At 42.7% G+C, this 19,228-nt stretch overlaps 1 protein-coding gene across 2 annotated transcripts in view; it reads right to left on the reverse strand.

Moving 5' to 3' along the window:
* Positions 1-18,905, reverse strand: part of LOC119006125 (low-density lipoprotein receptor class A domain-containing protein 4-like) — a 227,078-nt gene extending 208,173 nt beyond the window's left edge. For both annotated transcript variants that reach the window (XM_037074511.1, XM_037074513.1), the window contains exon 1: positions 18,474-18,905. The gene's annotated coding sequence lies outside the window, so the exon portion shown is untranslated. The remainder of the gene's footprint in view (positions 1-18,473) is intronic.
* Between the last annotated feature and the right edge of the window lie 323 nt (positions 18,906-19,228).

Below are 19,228 nucleotides of genomic sequence, written 5' to 3' on the forward strand. Positions count from 1 at the left end.
AAAAGTGTGTCCATACTATGGAGTAGTGACGAATCAACTCGTGAGTGCGCACAAAATGCGTAAGCGCAAAGTTCAGTGCACTGAATCAGATAACCTCGTCTCTTTGGCCTTTATATGGCTTTATTGACAGAACAGCTGAAGAGACGTGACAGGAAACAGGACAAGAGAGGGGGGGGGTGACACGCAGTAAAGGGCCCCAGGCCGGGACTCCAACCCGGGGCCACTGCAGTGAGGACAGAGCCTCTGTACGTGGGATGCCTGCTGTACCAACAGAGCTAAGCGGCGCCCCAAAGTCCACCGCTTTAAAGACTTTAATGAGTGGATTGATGGCTGATGAGGCAAAAGAACAATTCAGTCGTCTACACAACAGACTGCCTGGAAATCTCCTCCACTTCCACTTCAGGGTGCTCCTCACGGCACCACCCACCTGCCACCACCTTGTTAGGGATGTAAACACACCCGGACTCCTTGATAGGGCAAGAATGGGGGGAAAAAAAGGGGGGACATGAAACGAAGGGGAAAGAGGGAGACAGGCTGGGAGACTTGAAGAAAGGGAGCGAGTTAGTGCTGTCCCTTGGTATTCACAAAGACTCGTGGCAATTAAAGCTGTGGATTCAGAGCCAGGGAAACTTCCTTGAAGGTCTTGGCAGTGACTCTGAGGCTATCCGTCCTCCACACCAACACATGACCCCAGCTTACCTCCAGCAGGCGTCCGCCGGCCCGCAGCAGGCCATGCTATCTCACATTAACACACGTGCAGTCCTACCAGGGCCTTCATCAGCCTACACTAACCCACACCGACTGACTCAGTACACATTAACAGACAGAAACACGCACCTCATTTGGTACAGCTGCCTAGTAACGGGTTGGATATTTTTGCCTCCAGAGCATGCTGATGTCTGTGAGAAACAGAATCAACAGCCAGTGGTGCCAATTTTCCTGCCATTTTTCGGCCCTAATCGGATTTCACAGTCAGGTCCTTTGAAAGGGAAAAAAAAAAAAAAGGCAGAAAACTTTCAATTTAGTCATTTTCGTCAAAGATATTAGTTCAACGTATTAAAAAAAAAATGTCTCAACCCAATCTAGATTACAATTGTATGAATTTGTCATTTTTAGGTGTATGTTTATTTGAAATGGCCGTATTTTCGTGACAGTAAGTGTTATGTGACTGCACTGATTAGGTCTGAGTTCATCTGTAGCATTTATCTTTTAATAGTTTTCGCCATAATTCCTGTTTGTTGTTATAGCAATTCATTTATTAACTCTGTCTCGATGATAAAGACACGGCAACACCAATACACCATCAGTCCAACATACACACGGACAACTAGACAGGTTTCAAGCAGTCCCATCTTTATTTTGAACAAAAGGTTTAATGCTTATATTAAAATGTGCATCTGATATGCTATCTGTCATTAATGTGTGTTCATCAGACTAACTTTGACCTTCCATATTATCCAAGCATTGCACCAACCTCTGTTCACAATCACAACCTACCTTCCTGGGCTCCAGATTCACTTATTTCACAACCATTCCGAAAAAGAAAATAATGCCACCCCCAATTTATTGACTAGTGGACAACATGCCTTCGCTCTTTCCCTACTGTCTATTGTGTGATCACACACACTCTGCAGAGAGAAGGACATGATTGGTGATAAAACAGCCCTTCTGTATACACACTGATTGTGATGCGACCTTTCCTCATCTGAAACATCCAAAACATCCAAAACATTTAAACAGGAGGTGTGTTTTTTGGTTGAAAAAAACGTATGCTGGCAGAGAAAACGGATAACGTTACTGGTACAGAGGAATAAGAGAGGAGAGAGAAACAGAAAGGTGAGGCAAGCTAGTGAGCAGACATTACACTCATTTACATTGGACAATTAAAGCAACACGTATGTAGGCCTAATGTAGGCAACCTCTTGAAGCCAATATGAAGAAACATAGTTTGATTTTCAAGTTTCCTTCTCAGGTATATATATATATATACAGCTATATGTATAGCTCTCCTCCTGCCAATGTCAACACAGATTTGTTGTTTCAATGTGGCATTATCAGTGAAAAGACAAGGTGAGTGAGATTACTGCATCCTGTCAGATTCAAATATATTTTTAGTAGGTCTCGTGCTGAGTAGACAGCCAGTGACAGTAACTATAGCAACCGCTGTAATTTAACAATTGCTAAGCGATAGATGTAGATGCAAAAATATATACAAAAATCCATTTTGTACTGAAGAATTTCTGGGAAAACATCTCTGTTCTTCCCAGACAGTTTTTCTATCTTCCTCAGAACAACACTCCAAGTTCAGTGTCCACCATATGAATAAAGGACATTTATCCATTGTTGCATCCCTTATCAAAACAGGGGTGTGGGATTCATTAGCGACTGCCAGCGAGCAGAATTCTTCCTGATTCAAAAATGATGCTCCTGTCCTGAGGGGCAGGGTGACGTCGTCTGCTGATCTGCATTTATGTGGCATCAGCAGTACCGATTTCAGCGTGTCTGCAAGTTCCTTCAGTCAAAGAACTTCTTAATGTCAGCTGGATTGAAATAAACACAGCACAGCACACGCCTTATCAAAGTTTAGATCTGAATAGTGTCTGAGTCAAACATTTCTGAGACTGATGTACATTCGAGGACTCTGAGACATATTAACACTTTCCAAGCAGGTGCATAAATAAATCATTAATGGCTGAATGCATAAACGATCCAGAGGTGTTGTATAAAGCATTGTCAGAGGCACAGAGTGAATACAAACGGCATGCCAAATGATTTGGGGGGTATTTTGGAATTATGAGGTGAACCTGCAGCACAGTTACAAATGGGGCTGGATTGAAGGGAATTCATTATAATAGGTATGGTAATGGATAGCAATCACTCATGAGCAACCCAGTGACATCTTTCACAGCTGTTTCTAAGCAGAAACATACTGCACCAGAAAAAGTCACAGATGCAGACCATTCTAAGATAAGAAAACTTTAGGATTATGTTGTAAAGAGACCAGTGACATCAGATAAAGACAAAGGTGATGGTGCATACAGGGACAGGAGCAGCTGGAGGGGACGCAGCCACCTCAAGTCACATCAACAGTGGAAAGTTGTGTCAACCTGATGTCCAACATTTTTCAATCAAAACCACAAATCAGTGAGAAAACTAGCAAGACGACAATACCATACATCTTGAAAGTTGCGAACACAAGCAGAAAGTCCTTGACACCGACTTCCCCTTACATCAGAAACTTCCCTCACTGTGCCTCTCCCCCACACGCTGCCACAGTCCAGCTCACAGCAAGTGTTCAGTATACCAGACACACACATATGCACATGAACAGGCTGGTTTTAGCTTTCATTAAAGCTCACGCTTTGTTGAGAATCTGCTGGCCTCAAGTGTCATGTCTCCCCACCACCACCTCCACCACCTTGTCCTTCTACCATGTTGTTTTCTGTCCACCCATGTTTCATTAGGGCCCGAGCAGCGACTGCAAGCAGTCAGCGAAGGCCCTATTGAAATTGTATTGTCTATTATTATTTATTATTCTTGACCGACTGTTTTGCCCAATTTCGCCCCTTTCCCAAACTGGAAAAGTTGTGTAACTTTGCAGGGACGACCGGCCACTCCCAAAATTCGATATTTTTGGGTTGTCGCACACGGTCCACGCGAAATGGCTAAATAGCGCCCCCTACAAAGTTGAAAAATTCCCATAGGGAATGTCGATGACATTGTCGTACCTGAACAAAAATTGGTAAAGATGTTAAGCATACCCAGACGCACAAAAATTGCTCTTGCCAGGAAGCTGAAATTCCAACAGGAAGTCGGCCATTTTGAATTTTATTTTTTTTACTCAAAACAAACTTCAAATCTGGTACAGATCATCTCCAGACTTAGCTGATCTAAAGTTGTGCTCTGCACGTCTGTAGATCAAAGGGCGTAGCTGTTAGGGGTCGATAAATTTTGGCGAATGTTTCGGCGCTTGCCATGTAAATTCTAACGGCTCTCACGCCCACATACTCGAACCTAGAAGCTTCAAATTTGCTAAGCATGACGGGAGCTCAGCCATGAACGTTCCGATGTATTAACGTCCCACCTTACTCATGGCGCCCCCCAGTGGTAACAGGAAGTGACCAGTTCTTACTCTTAAATTTACTGATGCCGCATAGTTCACTCCATCAACTTCATTCCACTTCTAAAACATAAAGAACAAGTTGGTGAAGCTACATTATGAACGCTGTGAGGCTATGAGTAATGGTGTTTGCGTGGCGGCGCGGCATTTTTTGATCATTCGCCAAGAAAATACGTTTGACTTTTTGACAGCTTTAATAAACTCGTATCATCATAAAACTTGATACACAGGTCAAGGCTGGCGACCTCTAAAATCTGATGCGGGCGACGCCCATGGGCGGGGTCAAATGCCTCTGTAGCGCATCCCCTTACGTTTACATGTACTGATACCACATAGTTGACTCCATCAACTACATTCCGCTTCTAAAACATCCTGAACAAGTTGGTGAAGCCACATTACGAACGCCATGAGGCTACAAGTAACGGCGTCCGTGTGGCAGCGCCACGTCTGTCCATCATTCGCCAAGAAAATACGTTTGGCTTTTTGACGGCTTTAATAAACTCGTATCATCGTGAAAATTGATACACAGTTCAAGGGTGCCGACCTCTAACACCGGATGGGGCCACGCCCATGGGCGGGGCTAAATGCCTCCATGGCGCCCCCTTGAAAACTTCAAAAATGCTTCCCCATAGGGGTTTTTATGGAGTTAGAAGATGAAAGCTGGTACACATGTGTACGTCGACCAGACGCCCAAAAAAGTCTCTGGCACCAACGGTCTACTCCGAACAGGAAGTCAGATTTTTACTCACTGTTTTATTTTTTCAATTCTTCCAATTCAAACACATCTCTCTTGCACCAAGCATGCAGACACACACACACACACACACACACACACACACACACACACACACACAATCCTTACACATGCATAGGAACACAAAGACATTTTTTTCAAATGAATAAACTTGCTTCAATGGCCTGGAAATACCATGAAATGTCTCTGCAGACCAAAAATATAAGCAATGAGTGAATTAGATGAAAAACACTAAAAACTACAAATTTGAAGGCCTAAATCCAGAATGCATTCCCAACATAATCACATTTATGTTTTGTTTTTTTATATACCATGGCTATGAGATAGAATAGTTATTTCTACACAGATTTCAGTGTGTGTTTTGGCTACGCTTACACACTCTCTCACACACACACACACACTCATTTCTCAATGTACATGCACACCAGACTCTGACATCCATAGAACACATCCAAAATAGGTTTAGTTGAAATGATTTATTTCACTGGCCCACAGTCACTCTTATATCTTACCAGTGAAAACATATTTGACTCCATCAACTTCATTCCACTTCTAAAACATCCGTTACTGCCCCCTGCTCGCACCACTGCCTCCTAGCCCCCCCACGGTGGCGCGGGGGAGCAAGGGCCCGCATAACCGCTCGCGGTTTTCTAGTTTGTTAATTAGTCCCCGTCTAGTCAAACCCCATGTTTCTCTCCCTTCTTTCTGCTGGTTGGTCTGTTCTGTTTTAGTCCTCACATCACTCCTGTTGTCATCTTGTCCTCATCCTGGGTCTCCTGCATTCCTGTGTATTTTCCCTAGTTTTTTGTAAACCTGACAAAATCCACAAGTCTTTTCAAAGCTTTTTCTTTGCATGGGAAACAAAGACTGTCTGAGGAATTGTTATGTTGACCTGTATGTTATTTTGTCATAAACAGACAACATCATTGCTTTTTATATTGGTTCTGGAGTATCACTGTACTTCAGAGGCACTTACCTTACACATTACCCAGCTGTACCGATGATTAAAATGTTCCTGCATGTCCGCCTGATGACCGAAGTTAACCTATTTATTATCTCACGCTCTCACGATCATTCAGTAATGACAAATCTTGTATCTTGCACTTGTATCCACTGTACAGCTAGACTTCATCCTTCAACTTTTCCGGCCCTTGAGCCAAATTTAATCATCCCAGTCTCGCCTCTCGTCTCCGGAACTTTAAAAATGCACTGGTAAACTTGTCATGTCACCAGAATCAGGTCATCCCTCAGCTCCTGATCTGAGCAACCTGCGCTCAAGACCACCATTTCCTGCTAAATTCCCTGCAAGTTCAACCCCAGTTCACTCCACCTTCTGATTTTTTTAAAAAAAAAAATTTTAAAGTAGCAGCCTATGGCCTGCAGAGCCCAGTCACAGTCTGCATCAATAATGCAGAGACCACAGCCTGCTCACATCTCTGCCCTGAGCGAGAGGTCTGCTCCACAACACGCTGCTTAAACAAAGGCAGGCTGAGGACGTCTCAGACTAGCACCATGAGAACAAGAGTGCTAACACCCGGGCTATTTTAGGTGCACACACACACACACACCACTGACGCAGACACACAGACGGAAGTACGGATGAAGTCATGAACATGCTGCAGCTGTGTAACGCCCAGTTGTACACACTCTCAGATAAGCGCACGCAGATGAATGGGTAAGTGTGCAGTGTGTAGACGCTCACACACACAGGCTCAGGCACAATCAGAAGTGTGTGTGTGTAGTGCGTGTTAAATCTTTGTGGCTCATGTTAACAGCATCTGTAGCAAGCCTGGTGAACTTCCATACAGGAGCAGAGGAGCAGTCAGTACAGCATACCTCAGACATGCTGCAGTTATCCTACCACACACACACACACACACACACACACACACACACACACACACACACACACACAGACTTGGGTTGGGTGGTAATATGCTAATACAGTATTCCAGGGTATTTACAAATGGCAATGTAGTCCTTAGTCCATACAATACTACCGTAATGTAAAAATTCTGCTGTGTGCATGTACTGCTTATAATAAATGCCATAACACTGTTTGTCCAGCAGCTACACAGTCAGAAATATCTGTTTTGTCATTTGTCAAATAAAAAAATGTCAAAAATAGACAGTTTAGAACCGTTCATACTCATGCGAGACAGACTCTCCCCTGAGGGGGGAATTTCTCTGGCTTGTCCTCTGGAGTGGCGCAAACTATAGGTGAGCAGCCCGGTGGCTGCCAACAACACAGACATATCTGCACACATATAAGTACTCATCATAGTAAAGGCTGCTTGCATATGCCAGATGCAAGCAAGCTGAACCATCCTGCCTAAAAATGCAACTGCTGCAGTTTGGCAGCAGTCTGGGTCGTGACCGAATGACAAGGGAGAGCCAGCAAATCTGGACGAGGCTGCGTGCAAGGTCTGTATGAAGAAGGACAGAGCCAGAGATGGTAATGCTTCAAATAGCTCGAAAATAGCTTGATAAGCAGCTCAAAGCCACTTTATGATTTGTGACAAATTAATCACATGCAGTGAGTGTTTCATGTGTTATCGATATCAGCCACTAACTGTGGAACTGCATCTCCCCCTACCACTGCGCTCAAACAACACAATCATTGTGGATCTGAAAAACATTGTTAAAATTATTAATTCACAATGGTAATGATGTTTTTAAGGAAAATTTTATTCTACACATTTTTCATGTGCTGTAGATTAAAAAATGATGTCTACATAAAATCCTTTAACATAATAACATGGTAAAATGTTAATGTGACATAAGATGGACAGTGGACAGATCCCCTCGCAAAATTGTGTGATTTTAAGAACAATCCGATGAGAACAAACTTAAACTTTGCGCAACATTGTTACAACTAATTCCAAATTATTCATGCCTTAAATTTAAATTTGGCATTGTTTCTTTTCTCGTGAGACGAGTCAGCGTGTCGCAGCACCACTGTACCCTCCTGTCCGCTTCTGTGCATGTTACCTCACAACATTTCACAGCTTTTTGAACACAGTGTCTCAACTGATTCAGTCCTTTAGATGAAATTTGTGAAAGAAAACACATTTTTACTGGTAGTAAACCATTATACTGGCTGCTTCTTTGACGGCCGTGGACAAAGTTAAAAAAAGATGTCTCGATTTTGTGAGTAGCAGAGTTCAGAGACACGTTACAAACTTGACAGAAACGCTGTCTACAACGAACTCGCAACTATGTGGGCCTCCTTGAAAAATTGCCAATCACTGTACAGAGGATGAAGATGTTTCTTTTCTTTGCGTAAAATACGTCTTATCCATTTGTTCCGGTGATAGAGGCGTATATTTCACAGAGAGTGGGTAGGTGAGGTCCGATCACAAGTGGTCACTCCAGACGCACGTCGTCCAGGTGTGACCTTGAGAACGTTAAGCTACACACTCATGATCCGATCACTCAGGAAGGACGCCAAGCAAAATGTGAACATCCTCACAGCAAACACACAGCCTTGCTCTCATCAGCCTACAGGGAAGCATGTCTATTGTTACAGAAAAACATCTCTAATTATTAATGCGCTGACGACGGCACTGGCTCGTTATATAATTGTTTAAACTATACTTGTGCAGTTTTCATTGAGATTCTCAGTCTGCAGTGCTACGCATTAAAGGGCATGTAATCTTTCATGTGAGTGAAATGGACACACGTAAGAAGTTGAGGTTTCTGGGGTAAATCGCCACTGGGAAATGTGTGTTTATCTCTCTCTCTCCAATCTTTTCTCCGGTACAGGGACTTTTCTGAATTATTAAATCACTACTTAGGATTTGTGGTTAGACGAAACAACACAAACAAGGACGAGCTGAATTAAAGTAAGTGACTTGAGGTAAGTGAATGGACTGTTTGACAAAAATTGTTTCAATGGCCTCTGTGGAAACCGCCTCAAGAGTAAAACAATATCAAATTGCTTTCTCAAGCACTTTTTGGTCGTTTCTAGGGCTTCCTAACTACTTCATCAACGACTTAATACTGCAGTTTGCACACTGCTCCTAATCAGTGTGGGAACTGTGGAGCCATTAGCCAAATGCTGAGGAGTTTCTCTTCTCTAAAGCGTGATCGCTGTGAGATCTGTCAAGTGGGTTCCCAAAGAAGCAAAAGGCAAGATAAATGAGAAGGGGGGGGAACAGCTCCTGCTGGAGAACTAACTGTTTATTCACAATAACCGTCGTTAATACAGCAAAGCAACAGCAAACATGTCTTCCTCCATGAATGACATAGTCCCCCATCACGACCACATATCACCAGTGTGCACTGTGTAACCTCCTTTGAACCTGTAACTGTAGCATTGTCCTAAGTCAGCATGTTTTGGAAAAAAACAATACGAGATGAAATGTGTCATTTAAATGACTGTCTCTGAAACCCAGGCATTGGCATCTGACATACTTCACATGATGCATATCATGATAAACAATGTAGCTCCCTCCATGGGCCAGACAGTGTATTGCTGAAAAGCAAACACTACAGGTGAGATGTGTGAGCCCCCCTAGATATAATCAGGATAGAACCTATAATAACAGCGCTAACATGTGAGAGACGGTCACTGTAGCAGACACACAGAAGTGATCACACTCATGGCGCCTGATCAGACTTCTGCTGTGAGTGTGTACAGACTGTTTTATTGACGCTCTGCTGCACCTGTTTGGGAGGAACAATCCACGACCTCACTAAAATGCGGCCGCAGCACCAAGTATCAGAAAATTACCAGAATTTGGCAGTGAGCGTTCAGACAGGACTTGACCTGAATGCTTCTGAGCTTCAACTGTTTCCATGACAATCACGGCCGAAGCCAGCTATGAGGCCGCTGATGTCCAGACCTACTGGCAGCTCTACTTTTATTAATCCTTTCTTCTATTTGACTTGTAAGTTATTTGGATTTTTCAGAAAGTACACCTTGCACAAACAAAAGCTGAAAATAACGTGAATAAAAGAACAGTCGAAAGGAAAAATGAATGAATGAATGAATGAATAACGGAGAGGAAATAAAATGAGATAATTGCAATCACAGCAGAGATGTTACAGAGGTGAGCTACAGGACTATGAAGTCACAAGTGAAAAACAAGCCAGGATGGGTTCGGTTGGTAGCAAAATCTTGGAGGAAGTTCTTGATCAGTTCAACAACCTTGATCCACTCTAAACACTCTTCGTTATACAGCTTCTCCATGACTAACCAGAAAAGATCTCAGCTGCTGATCACCGTCCACTGAATGTGTACTTTTCCAGTTCTGTGCAATAAGTCTCATGGCTGTCATATAGCCAATGGTCAACAAATGTTAGTGTTTAGTCCAAGAGCCTTGGGGTGTATAGTCCAACAGGCGTAGTAGAGGGTCCCTGGTGAAGGTTTGACTCAGGAAAACCCCAAGAAACAAAGGTCACTTTATCCAACAGTGTCTTAATTACTGGACATGAACGGATCACGTGATGAAAAGTCCCCCTGTCTTGTCATGTCGACAATGCCAAGACATGTCAGAATCTAACATGGGAATATATCCCATGTAAATGTGTTATAGTATATATGTTTATTTTTCACAGATTTGCAGATTTTGTGTATATTTTCCAAACTGTGCTTCAAACATCTCTATTCATGATAAACCCCAAATCTCCCCAAGTCATTTGAAGGCCATTCCACTTATCAACATGGAAGCCATTAACGATTTTATAAACCTTGGACACAATCTTCCTTTTATTCCTTATTATATTTTGTAAGTGTCCTTCTAATTTTGATCTGGTTTGGGTATAATCGCTGTCTGCCCACAATAGCCAGAAAGCTGTGCCATTATCTGCATATAAACTAAGACATCTTTATCCTGTAAACTATATTTGTCTTTGGCTTGACCAAATGTTAGTAGTTTTTCACAGGGTGCCATCAAGTCCACAAGTCTTTCAGTTCCCTTAGATTTCCAAATCTCATTTCCCAAAGGCCTCCCACCCTGTGTGAAACCTTGAGTTTATCCAACAGGGGGATATCTGGTGAGTTCTTCAAGAGATTATCTATTGTTTACTTTTTAATGGATGAATTAAAAGAGGGACATTTTGTCTTCCATGTTATCCAAAATGTCCTCCTTCATGTCTTCCCAAGCAGTCTCCCTGGGTTTTGAGCCATAGCCCCACTTTGAAGGATCGCTACTATTGAAAGCTATATAATGTGTCCAAAGATCAGAGAGGCCTCACTCCCTGTTCCCTCTGTTACATTATAGACATCTTTATACAATTAACCCTAGATTTTTTATCGTTTCAATAAACGTCCTAAAACTGTCATTGATATATTTAAAAAAGCTCTTTTCAAACCGGAGAGGGATTGCTGACATGAGATAGGATAACATGTTCTTTCTTTAAGTGTGTCTGTAAATCCATACTGGTTTGGTGTTACTGTGAAATCTGGAGATTAGTGGTGGAAACTGTCAATCAGGAGCAATTTTGAGTGTTTGCATATATGTATGTATGTATTCAGGTACAGTACAATTGTCATTTAGGGGTGGGCCAGTTGTAGAAGTACGTGGGCCCAGGAGACGGAATTCAACACACCGTTATGCCGTTGTTCTGTTAGCAATTTTGTCCGTGACAAGTCCAGCCGTGCTGCACTGATTTGCATTTCCATTACCAGTTTTACCGCGTCTCGTTGAGCTGCGCCTGCCCCGCCTCCAAACAGGGCCGCGCTGACGTCTGGCGCCTGCAGCCAACCCACAACAAGCACCGTCTCCCCCCGAAAATCGGTACTCATCTCACTGGAAACCAGCCAAACAGATATCCAGCTGTGTTCAGCTCTCAGTACTTTTAATCTTCCAACTGAATTTCTCTCGACCTGTTCATACTTTCAAACATCTGCTGTGTTTTACTGTTTCGTCAGGTTCACTTTCAGCTGTTTCAGGAGTCATGTTCAGCTGCTGCTGTTTCCTTTAATGCTGCTTCATAATAAACACTTCTGAATGACTAAATAACTCCGAGCTTTTATTGTGAAGAAGTTCTAGTAAATTAAACGTGAGTAAGTGAGTTAGCAGAGCCACTTTGTCAGTGGTGATTCTTCGTTAGTACTGCACAGACTGGGACATGCACACCACCGCTTTAAGACGCACCTTCAAGCAGGTAGACCAGTTGTGATGGAAAAACAAAACCCTGGCCGCCCGAGGCTACGAGTCACATCGCGTGGAGACAGGCCAGTATGTAATGCAAAAAAAAAAAAAAAAAAAAAAAAACAGCATTAACACGATTAAAATTTGGGATCACTGGGTTCGAACATTGTTGAAAACATTTGGGGAAATCTTAGCACACAGCTCAACAAAATAAATAAGTTGTTCAAAGACATTTTAATGCAGAAATGTTACATATTATAACTTTAAATCAAATTTTCATTAGGCTGTTTGAGTTTGGAACATTTCAACTTAAAGTTTATTTGCTGAATTTAACAAATGACATGTCTGAAAGTAAGGCATCAAAAGAGAACACAGTATCATATCTCAGTATCCAGCATTAATCCTGGTGTTTCTGTGAGCCTGCTTTATCTACTGCGTAGAGGGGCTGGAAATGTAAGCGCTATGACTGAGGACTGAGTCACCCTGCAAAATGTTTGTATAAAGACACGAAAATAAAAAAAAAAAATCATCTATATACGCTGAAATCTAATGAACAATTTAACCAACCCGTGACATTTCCAATGGAGATAAACAGGATTGCTGCACCAAACAGGCTGCAGTCGCTGTACAGAAATATCTCTGAAAAGCTGTTGTGTGTTCAGTTGAATGAGTGAGATTAACTTTCACATAGGATACACACCTCGGAGCTGGAATTCCTGCAGGGGAGCATGGAAGAATATACCATGCTTTGGCAAATAAGTTCTTTGATCAACTTAACATGGCGTGCCAGCTGGGGTTAAAAATAAAAACCACGGCTTGTCTCAGAGGTTTCCATGCGGCACTTTGATCTTCCAATTGACTAGCACAAACATTTTAGGATTTATTCAGTCAGAAACTCGGCCAGATGATTGGTTCTGGCAAAGGAGAGATGTTTGAAAAACACTAAAATCGGAATAGATATGTTAAAAATGTTTTCCTTTCTCTGGCCAGGATGTGAAAATCTTGCTTGTAGTGCGTTTCAAAGGATGTGCTGCATCTCAAACGTCGATTTTTTTTTTCTCTTTTTTCTCATGTGTTGCCAAATAACTTCAAAGAAATTGTTGTATCAAGCTGTTTTTCCAAACTGTTCTCACATAGTTGTAGAGAAGATTAGACTCTGAAAACTGAGCTGTAGCTTAATATAATGATCTTTTCTCGATTAATTATACAGCAGCATGAATAATCCATTTTGGATGATTACGTAAAGAAAACAGTCCCGCGGAGGATAAGGTGAACGAACTCTGAATGAGAAGTATCGTCTTCCAGCTCCTCAGTCTGGTTTGCCTTCACACATCACACTTTTTAGCATCATTTTCACTCTGTTAAGTCACACGCAACCCACTTACTGCAGCAACACAATAACAGACAGTTCATACAAAGGCTCACACTCCCATGAGCGCAAACCCAGACAAAGATGCACACACTTCTGGTGCAGGCTGGCACTCGTCTTTGCCCGTCTCGCGCCTTCTCCCCACCAACACAATACTGTCACATTCTGGCGTGTCACATGGGCTCGGAGACAGACAAGGCCGTATTATCAACAACTGGCTGGAGCTCAGGTCGTGTGTGTGTGTGTGTGTGTGAGTGTGCGTGCGTGGGCTGGTATTCAGTGGTCAGACTAAAATGTGTGTATGATGGTGTGTGTGTGTGTGTGAGAGAGAGAGAGAGAGAGAGAGAGAGAGAGAGAGAGAGAGAGAGAGAGAGAAGTTGTGTGAGAGTTCAGGTTGAGGCTGAGCCGTCAGCGGCAGACAAGCCCCGTCAAGTGCTCCTCCTCTGTCTAACACACTCAGCCTCTCGCTTCGGGAGGTGAGAAGCCGCTAATTGGCAAAGGGTGAAACACACACACACACACGCGAATGTGCACTGACGGTACACACTTGCACTGACGGTCAGTTACTGTCTCACACACACACACACACACACACACAGAGCAGAACAAGGGACATACAGAAACAGAAGCAGACAGATGGACGCAGACGTCTGGCTCTGAGCAGCAGTTGTACAGTGAGCTGTGAGGAGCAGACACACACACACACACACACACACACACACACACACACACACACACAGCGACCTGGTAGACGAGAGCACATTACTGTAGCTAATAATACACACAGTCTGCCCGCTGACTTTCTCCACTTTCTCACGGACTTATTATTTTATGATTTGAAGCTTTCTCTTCAGTTATATATTAATGTATTCTACCTTTGCAATTAAGCTTGTGCACAGACAGAGGACGCTCGCCCGCTGTCTGTTCGGTTTGCATGAAGGCTAAATTAAGCGGGACACTCTGCTCTGTGATTCCAGTCTGTACACATGCACAGCACTGGAGCAGACTGTACCTTCTAATCACCAGTCACTATATCTACTTTGCATCTTGTGTTAATACTCTGATTGTTTCTTGTTATTTGGAACATACAGACTTGGATTTTTTTTTTGTTTTTGTTTTCTGTGATTTCATGTCCATGTTGTTATGGATGTTATGGAAGTCTCCAAGGTGCTGACAGTACCTGATCATTGGATTTCTTTGGCCATAACATTAGGGAGTTATAAATTACTGTAGCATTTTAATGGCTGATATTCTACTGTCTTTGCAATGATTCCTCAAATGTGGCCATCAAACACTTTCTTTTCTACCATCATCTGACATCAGTGCGCTCAAACAGTTGATATATCTGTAAGTGGCCAATTCATATAAAGATAAGGCTATAAACAATATTGGAGAGTTTGAACTGCTGATGAAGTAAGTCAGTAAACCCTGACCAAAGACAGTCTGAAATATCTACACCTAAGGACTACACATGTATTCATATATACAGACTGTTTGGACGATTTTTAATAGGCTTTCTTTAAAATCACAACATGATAATACAAACATGGGATGTGCCGGACTTGTCAACTGAACGTTACATTACTCTGCTTGTGCCTGTGTGTTACATCATTAGAGTGGACAAGTATCTGCCTCAGCATGTTGGTACGTTTGAAGTGAACCAGGATATTATCACATAATAATGATGATGATATAACTTCTTGGATGTTCCTGCGACATAAGGAATGATGATGTTGTTACGTCTCTCCGTCTCCTCCTCTCTGTCTGCTCTGGATCTTTTAGAGGTTTTGACAGGTCCAGTTTGGGTGGCCACAGGTTTTAAGTGCTCCCCTGATGTGCTTCTGTTCCTTCTCCTCCCCCTCTGTCTTTGTGGGCATGGTCTCAGCCTAAAGGTTTAGGGTTCTGATGACCTCAGCTTGAGCTCCACTGGGTGATGAGAGTCGAACAGTAAGTGTTGATCTGTGTTAAGGTTTTCTGTACACCTCAATGTTGAAGCTTCTGTCTTCTTCAGTGTGTACTGCACAGTCCAAGAGGGGCAGACTGTCTCCTCTAACATCTCCCCCCGTTAACTTGATGTTATTTGTCCACAGCTGTTCTGTGAAGGCTTCCACTTCCCTGGTTCTGATTGTGACCCAGGTGTCGTTCACATACCTGAACCAGTGGCAAGAAGATCTTTCTGTGAAGGTGATCAAGGCTCTGCTCTCAAGTTCTTCCAGGTAGAGGTTGGCCACTATTGGCAGACACCAGTGAGCCCATGGCCCAGCTGTGCTACTGTCTGTACAAACCTTCACTGTACTGGAAGGAGGTGGTCATCAGACAGAGGTCATGTGTCACACCAACCGATTCATTCAATGCAACAAAAAATATGAATATGTGAGAATTATCTCATTCTGACATGCAGTATTGTATATGGTGTCCTTGACCTTAGTATAATGAAATAATGTAAAAACAGTTTGTGTTCCATTCTAATGAATGAAAATAACATTTTATCTGTAATGACTTAACAAGCTGAGGGATCTTTGACCTCAAAGACAGCCATCAGGGACCTAAAATTGTTAAAGTTCAAACATCTTTAATAACCGCTAAACGATTATCCATATGCTTTAAAAGCTCCTGTAAAGTAGAGTTTATCAGCTTTTCAGAGGCTCCATGCTGAACACGATGACACCACCCTGTTCTGCAGCATTTATTCATCAGGGAAACCCATGTGGTTTCTTCCTGTAGGCTAATGGACAATGGTTATGGCCAAAGTACTACTTTTGGTGTTGTATGGATAATATATTTATGTTTTCTGCTACAATTCAATTACCTCTCTGTTTACTCTTTGAAATTTACTGGATGAGTCTATCTGTCAGTAAATGATATACAGGATCACACCTGTTGTTCTCTGAAAAAAAAACATAGAACACTATTATCATAAATGAATATAACTTGCTTAGGAAAGTTTGGATGTAGACAAAAATATCATGTGGAAAATCAAACCAGATAACATCAAAATATAAAACATCCAAGTACATCATTTTAATAAAATAAATCAATAAATCTTTCTGACGTTCTGTCTGAATTCTGGCATATGCATCCATTCTCAGACAGAGCAGATCTGAAATTTGGACTTTAAATAACAAACTGAAATCCTAAATGAAATGATACTGACTGTGAATGTTACTACAATAGGGGAAATATGGGAAAAACAGTATAAATAGTCAGGCACCCCAATAATTGCTCTCCAGTAGGTCTTTCAAGGTCTCATTTATCATGCTGACCAAAAATAAATGTCATAAAAAATGTACAGAAAAGGCCAATATATACATGATTGGCACTTAGAAGAATTAAAGTATTAAGGGAGACTAATGGAGCTCACTTTAAGCCTGAAACAGTATGCCACCCTGGAATGCTGGCAGTATTTACCTGTCTCTATACTTTTATATGCACACACATCATCATTATCCACAGGTGTCCTCTCACTGAACCCAACTTAACCAGCCTCACCTGCAGCAGCCCGTCACAGGAAACAGGTAAAAGGAAACAGATGCGACAGCAGTGAACTGCACAACTCTACTGCCTCAATCATCTGAACTCCACAAAGCACCAAATGGAGTTTGTGTCAGAACCGTGTAAAGCATGTAAATGAGACAAAAACGGAGGAAAGATGCAAAAAGCATCAAAGAGAGAGAGAGTGTGTCCGTGGGGTCACAGGCAGGCAAAAAGGGAGGACTGAAACAAAGTGAAGGCAGAGCAGACAGAACTGAAAAAAACAGTTAAAGATAAACAACATCAAATAACACTGATTTAAAGCTTGGATAACTCCTCTTCATCTGTAGGTCCACTGAAACCTGCAGAGCGAGCAGAAACGGGGAGCGGGCTGATGTATAGCCAACCGGTCAGACAGGAACAAAACTGACCCTCAGCAAACACTTGACTAAATCGGATGCACTCACAAACAAACTCTGGCTCTTTCTGTAGCTCACTGAGTAGCAGAGAACAAAGCGCCATAATCGCATTCATTTAAACCTGATCAGAGGGCTGGAGTCAGACAGACCAGAGCTCTGCACTGTCACATATCGATCCACGCTTTATGAGACAGTTTTCAAGTGAGGGTCAAGGGTCTGCAAATTGGCATCAATAACTTGTTTTGGATGCTGAATTAAATTTAACTTCATGTGCTTGGATTAGCGGGGCTCTACAGTGAAATAATTAAGTACAAATAGTCTGTTTATAAGTTTGTTGTATGATTTAAAATGACACAGATGATAAGATGAACATAACACTGATAACACTGATGTGACTGTGAATCAGTTTCCAGTTGATCTGACCCTCATCATCTTCTCAGCCTTTGAGAGGATGATGGAGAGGAGAGCCGTGTGTGGTGTGGAAGATGTGGAGGTTTACAGCATCCCAAAATAAGTATCACTTTTAAATTGTGCGCGTCGAGAGGATGTATGTGGACAAATGTGTCAGTGCTGCACAGGTGCTCAGCCACCCTGCAGTGTTAGAAAGCACTCAGCTGTGTACCAACTCGTCTCTGATGAGTCTACCTGCTGACACATCATTATTACTCACCGCGTTGCTCGCTGTCATAAATAAAAGTTGGTAGCCCTTGGCTGAAAACATGACTGACGGCTGAGTGTTACCTTTCTCATCTAGCTCCCCAGCTAGCTTGTTCATCATTCATATCACACAGGATAAGACAGCTAACGACACACCAGACAGAGGAGGGGGAATTCTTGCGTCCGTGTCTACTGAGGGCAATACATAAGTTACCACGGAGGTCACGGTCAGTGGAAGAGACAGCGCTGCCCCGCAGGGAGACAGACGGAGCGGACTGCTGCTGTGGCCCCGGCGGATGAATGGGAGCCAGGGCTAGCCCGCTTGCTGCTAACTTAGCCTTGTTAGCTTAGCTCAGCTGTCTTGCGCAGCTTGGAAAGCAGCTCCAACTCCAAACAGCAACTTCCACCCTCTGGCCCAAAGTCAGAACCCACACCGGACAGCCCGACTAGCGTTTAGCCGCACCAACTAGCATCACCACAACATTCCTCCAGCCGCCTACGACTACAGCATTATGCATTAAAAAAATACACCAGTGTACAGAAGAAAAAAAAAAAAACTAAGAAAATGTCGCAGGCTTCCTACCTGTAAATGCAGTCGCTAACGTGCTAAGCCGCCGTGTCTGCTTGTTTAAAGTCTATGGTGTTGTGTTGCTAGACGTCAAGTCCAACTGCACTACAGTGATTTCCAGTCTGGGAAGCAAAATAAAGCCCTGCTGCCCCACAGTACAGTGCATGCTGCTGACAGCCGGCCCGGTGAAGAGGCTTTGTCGCCACCTGCAGGATCCCCTGCATATAGCAGCCGGCCGGGCTACATGTATGATCCATGGAAGGTACTGAGGTCACACATCAGCAGATGTGCAACAGCTTCCCCAGTGCTGCTCAGTGACTGCTGTTTACTTTTCAAAAGAGTGGTTTTCTGAAGTGCTCAGAGGTCCCTCAGCAGGAAAGCTGTTGTTATGAATAAATTGTATCTCCATAGTACCTTCCAGAGCTACAGGAAATGCAACATCACTGAGTACAAGAACATAATATATCGAGTAAAAGAAAAATAGATATCTAAAAAAAAACAAATAAAAATCCTAGTCTAAAAGCATTTGGGAGTTTGTTCCAGTGTTGAAAGCCATGGTCCCCTTTATCTAAAGCCTTGACTGTGGGACTTTGATCTGAGGGGTGTATGAAAAGTAAGCCTAGTTTTATTCTGAAACAAACAAACAAAAAAACAACATAGAATTGAATCAATAAATAAATTGTGCAGAACAAATTGAACACAAAAATAAAATGTACCTGCTGCGCAAGTCAAACTGTGTTAGTGCTTTGGCAATGGATGGGCTTCATAAG

This window comes from Acanthopagrus latus, chromosome 17, assembly GCF_904848185.1.
Source record: "Acanthopagrus latus isolate v.2019 chromosome 17, fAcaLat1.1, whole genome shotgun sequence".
In the NCBI taxonomy this organism is placed as follows: domain Eukaryota; kingdom Metazoa; phylum Chordata; class Actinopteri; order Spariformes; family Sparidae; genus Acanthopagrus; species Acanthopagrus latus.